Here is a 6000-nt window from a genome sequence, read left to right as displayed (position 1 = left end):
CAAATGATTGGGCCTCTCCGCCTACCAGCCACTTGTTCTCCCTCCATCTTGTGCTGTGCCCGATACGTGCTACCAATCTTTCTCTCTCACCATCCCTGTTCACCTGTATGTACATCCCATCGTCGGTACATGCAGGCAATACTGCAGCAGAATGTGTTCAATTGCAGCTTCCTGGGGTGAGGTTTTGCAAACTTTTCCACAACTTCAACCATTGACATCCACGTCATAATGAATGTGAATGATCTCTTGTACACTCAACCTTTCCTCTGCGCATGTGCCCTCGTAAAATGGTTCAGTCACGTGAGTGCATTCACAGTCACAGGTGTTGTTCAGCATGCAAGGTTCTCATGATGGGGTAAACATCAGTATGGTGGTGTTTACTCCCTCGGAGCAGGTGTTTGTAAGTTAGTCTGGCAGCTTTGACTCTTGTTTCACCTTCCATCTCTCCAATCTACTAAATCAGGACACTGAAGGTTGGTCTAGTAGGTGCTGATGGTACCTGAGAGGTCAACACTTCACTCGCATACCAGTGATGGTGCAAGCCCTGCTAGTCGTCCATGGACTTCAGATGTATCTCGCTGAGCAATCATGTTGCCAACGAATTAATATCTACTTCCTGTAGAATAATTATTTAGACATCTCATGAACTTGGGGCACCTGATTTGTCTCACTCTACCTACAACCACTGGCAAGGTGGGATGAATACCCACAGACGCTGCAGATTCAGTGGGTCGCTCACATTCCCTTGCATATCTCTTTCACCTTTATATCTAGATACAAGATGGAAGGCGTCAACAATGTCAACCCATCTTGTTTTTAGCGTAATCATCAATAATCTCTTTTTGGACGAAACTAGAAAATTGCATGACATTCCTAGCTTTCTGATGAGCCGCAAAGTTACCAGCGTGCCCTGTGGTTACCTGTCTGTCTGTGAGCAGGATTTCTCAAAGTTCTCAAAGGATTTCTCAAAGTCGGGCGAAGCTTGGTGGACAGGTTGGGTATGTAACAAGGATGAATTGATTAGACTGGCAAGTTGCCCATGCCAACACGGGATTCTAAACGGGGTTGAGATGGAGGTGGCAAAAATGCGAGCAGTGTCATTCACTGTCCTAAAAATAAAAAAGTTTGATTCAAATCCCTTCAGCTGTTCTCAAGTATCACGTTTTTCACCAGACATGACAAGTTTCGCATCGATCGGTGAAGCAGTTTCAGGAAAGGTTTTTTTTTTTTCTCTTCAAATATCGGCTTTCAAACTAATATGGCTGCCAAACCACGTGCCCTATGATGTCATCATTTTGAAAATATATGCAGGAATGGTGTTAGATGACATTTGTAAAATTTTGCATCGATAGCGTAAGCGGTTTCAGAAATAGAATTACTTCATATTTTTCTTTGATCCAATATGGCTACCACAGCATGTGGCCGATAAGGTTTTCGTGATCAACTTTTAATCATCATTCCTAGTCGATGACACACGTAAAGTTTTGAGTCGATCAATTTGCTGGTTTGGGAGAAGATGTTTTTTAAGGTTTTAGGTTAAATCCAATATGGCTGCCAAACCATGTGACCTATGATGTCATAAATTTAATATTTCAATAAAAATGGGTCATTGATCATGTGCATTCAATCTCAGATTTTTAGGATAAGGAATTTGATTGAAACATTTATGGCTGGTATACCACTTCATCGATGATGTCATCATTATGATAATTTTGTTTCCCATTGGGAGTACTTCAATGTAAATTGACAATTTACATTTTGAAAGTTATAAATGTTACATGAAAATTACATTTACAAATTTACATTTGAAATTTTACAAAGTACCAATTGACAATGTGCCAAGTTTCAAATTTTTCCATTCAGTGGTTTCCGAGAAATAATTTTTTAATTACTTGTTTAATCCAAGATGGCTGCCATAGCACGTGACCTATAACATCATAATTATCATTTAAAAAACATTCTACATGTGTGTCGCTCCTACCCTGAAAGTTTTGTCTCAATCGGACATGTGGTTGCTGTGAAAAACGAGGTTTAGCCCGTACGGACGGACGGACGGACGGACAGACAACCCAAAAACACAATGCCTCCGGCCACCTTCGGGGGTAGAGGCATAAAAACTTCCAACCAGGCCTCAAAGAGCGAACCAATGTTTTGTTGTATTATGGGGTCGTAAATACCATAATCACAGTTGAACTTTCCTTTTTTATTGATTACTCACGAGTTAATACAAAGTACAGTTTGACCACAAACAGGTTGTAATTTCCAATCATATCCGTCCAATTGTGATGACGTGGCAGTACAATAAAATGAATGTGAATGAAACCTCCGAGCTTGATGCAGCAAGGTACAGATGGTGTCCCAGATCAGGTGAAGCTGCATGGACAGTGAGCAACAATGGCCATCTACCACACGAGCACATGGTCTCTGCCTTGCTGCACACCAGCGAGGAGGTGTGGCTCCTGTCGGGCATAATGATAAAACCAAAACAAGCCATATATATATATATATATATATATATATATATATATATATATATATATATATATATATATGTAAATTTTTAAGAAAGAAAGGCGTGCTTCCAACCAGAATGTAAAACTAGATGTACTCCGCAAATTTTAGCAAATAAGCAAGAGCAGACCCGGTGTGTCAGGCGACGTTTCACCTGCTTCACCGCAGGCTTCCTCAGCTCAATAGACCACGAGCCCCGGCGCATGCCGGTTATTATTTACTATGTGGCCGCTTCCGGTCAGGTGACGGTGCTCGAGGTGAGATGGAGGAGTTTTTTCATATCTTTGCAAACCTCAAGCAAAACAAGTGAATCCTCTTGGATTGCGCTGAGGTTCGGGCTTGGAATTTCTAGGAGGAAGTATAATTTGTATGCAATGAAAGTACATGTAATATGGGATCGAGTAAGATCGAGTAAGCTTCACCAGTGCGCGTGCGCGAATTTACGTCACGTCGGCAGCGAGAAGGCGTTCCCCAACACGAACCAATCAGGAACTGCCACGCCCACTTATATGATCTCCGAATTCCTGTGACAGGAATTAGCGTTACACTGGCTGGAAGTCAATCGCTAAAGGCGCTTCCTCAGCGCCAATAAACGTCAAGGCACATCATTGATGGGTTGTTCTGCTCTTTTGATGCCTCCGTTGATGAAGTCGCCGGAGGCATTATGTGTTTCCGGCTGTCCGTCCGTCCGTCCGTCCGTGATAGGTTTTCGTTCCCGCCATAACTTGAGAACGGCTTAAGGGGGTCATGGTCAAACCTGGTACAGGTATGTATAATGAGGTAAATATGAACCGATTAAATTTTGGGGTCACGAGGTCAAAGGCCAAAGGTCGGAGGTCATGTTAGGTAAAAATCCTGTTACCGCGATAACTTGTGAACCAGTGATGGGATTCTGACCAAATTTGGGACAATTATGTAGAATGATGTAAAGATTAACGGATGAGATTTTGGGGTCAAGAGGTCAAAGGTCAAAGTCTGTAATAGGTATATAACTTGAGAACGACTGAAGTGATCTAATTCAAACTTGGTACAGGTACGTATAATGATGTAAAGATGAAATGGTTAGATTTTGGGATGTCAAAGGCCAAAGGTCATGTCAGGTAAAAATGTGATAACTTGTGAACAGCTGAAGGGATTTAAATTAAAAGTTGGTACAGGTATGGAGAATGATGTAAACATGATCTGATTAAATTTTGGGGTCAAGAAGTCAAAGGTCAGAGGTGATGTCAGGTAAAAATGTGATAACTTGAGAACAGCTGAATGGATTTAAATCAAACTTGGTACAGGTATGTATAATGATGTAATAATGTGGGCGGAGGCATATCAGTCGACGTCGTGACGTTGAAGAGTGCCATTCTAGTTTCGTTAATATTCACATGTGATGTGGAGTTGTACGAGTCTGCATGAACATGTGTGTGTGCTTGTTGTTGTTTGTTTAATTATGTTTTTTGTTGTTTTTTATTTTGTTTTTGTTGGTGTTTCCGGGGCATGACTGAGTTTTTTTTTATCCGGGTTGGATGTCAAAAGGTGCGAGTGTGTGGTTGTTGGAGTTTCGGTCAGATGTACACACACAAAAAAAAAATACAAACAACAAAAACAAAATTAAACAAACAACATGGTGAATGACCAGATCAGAAGAATGCAAACAAACAACAACGACCGGAAGCAGCCACATGGTGAATAAAAACCGGCATGCACCGGGGCTCGTGGTCTATTGACCTGAGGAAGCCTGCGGTGAAGCAGGTGAAACGTCGCCAGACACTGGGTCTGCTATTGCTTATTTGTTAAAATTTGCAGAGTAAATCTAGTTTTACTTTTTGGTTGGAAGCGCCTTTCTTTCTTTTAAAAATGTATAATCCCAACTGCCCCATTATTTTACTATAATATATATAATAATATAATATATATTATAATATTATATATATATATATATATACATATATATATATATATATACATATATATATATATATATATATATATATATATATATATATATATATATATATATATAATGTTGCGGAAATGACTTCTATGGGCTAAGAATGTATTGTTTTTTTAAATGTTGAAGTCTCCAGTCACGGACTATATAGTACTCATCGAGGCCAGGCCTTAAGTAAAAGAGAAGAAAAGTGTATGATGTTTGTAAGAAAGAGAGATTAACCCTTTGAGTACAGATGACGTCCAGTGCCGCAACCAGCGAAAAAGTTTTGTGTACGGATGACGTTACTACACGTCATCGACTATACCAATAAATAGATCATCAGTACGTGGTTGCATTCCCATAATGCCAAATTAATCCTGTACCGGGGGTATTTTTATCAAAAAAAAAATCCCGTACTCAAACGGTTAAAGATACCCCGGTAGCGATAGATTGAGTGAGACAGAAAGTAAGACCAGCAATCCTGACACGGAGAGTGTAAGATGGTTCCGGGCAACACTTTAACTTTCCCAAGTCCGAACGGTAGTACTACCCTGAGCGGGTGCTGTGTACAGCTTACTACCCCCAAAAAATCGGTCCAATCCAGATGGGTGTTTTTTAGGAGACACCTTCTCTTTACAGGATGGCCGTTGGCTCATGGAGGGAGCTCATCCGCCCTTTAACAGGTGTTGTTTTTAGTCCTGCAGGTATCACAGTCACCCTCCCCACTGGCAAGCCAGTGAGGGTAGTCGGTTTAGTTGCCGACTACCCGACCATGCGGCAGGTGACACTGGATTACATGTTACCAGGAATATGCATCGATAATAGTCTCGAAAGCATGTCATCTCCCCTATCAATGTTTGTGTCGAAAACTGCTTCCCCTTAAACCACTTTTAATGTTTTTCCTCTGTAAATGTTTCTTTTATGACCTTTTATAAGAACAAATTACATTTTCTTGCTCTGACTACCTCTGAAATGGAAGTGGCAAACCACCCAGTGTATTTCCTTGCTCTGGGACCACAAGGATAGCTCCAAATGCCCTGTAAAAGGCTGTGTACTCATCACACAATATTGTAGTGATAAAATTGTGTCTATAACAAACATGTATGTGCATAATCTATTTTGTCTAACATACATGTGTGTGCATAATCTGTTGTCTCTAACATACATGTGTGTGTATACTATATTGTCTCTAACATGCATGTGTGTGTGTGTGTGTGTGTGTGTATATACTATATAGTCCATAACAAACATGTATGTGCATAATCTATTGTCTCTAACATACATGTGTGTGCACAATCTGTTGTCTCTAACATAAATGTGTGTGTATACTATATTGTCTCTAACATACATGTGTGTATACTATATTGTCTTTAACATACAGATGTGTGCTTTATTTGTAACATACATGTGTGTTGTTTATCACAGTATTTTGAGATATCTTGCTGTCATGCATTCCATGTTCTATTTCACAATATTTGGATTTTCACCAAATAATAATAATAATAAACTTGGTGCTCAAGCTGGATTTTTATTTGTTTGTAAATAATATGATAAAGTAGGACAGC

General features: G+C 40.0%; 1 long non-coding RNA gene across 1 annotated transcript; it reads right to left on the bottom strand.

Annotated features, from left to right (window-relative positions):
• Nucleotides 1–2182: 2182 nt before the first annotated feature.
• LOC137427174 (uncharacterized) lies at nucleotides 2183–4248 on the bottom strand. The gene is made up of 2 exons (XR_010984455.2): nucleotides 2666–4248; nucleotides 2183–2459 (listed from the first exon to the last, which is right to left on the bottom strand). It is a non-coding gene; the product is annotated as an uncharacterized LOC137427174 (long non-coding RNA).
• Nucleotides 4249–6000: the final 1752 nt, after the last annotated feature.

Source organism: Myxine glutinosa, chromosome 5, assembly GCF_964187855.1.
Source record: "Myxine glutinosa chromosome 5, kmMyxGlut1.1, whole genome shotgun sequence".
Classification (NCBI taxonomy): Eukaryota; Metazoa; Chordata; class Myxini; order Myxiniformes; family Myxinidae; genus Myxine; species Myxine glutinosa.
The sequence above is the reverse complement of the archived record's forward strand: the minus strand, read 5'-3'. Positions and strand labels throughout refer to the sequence as shown.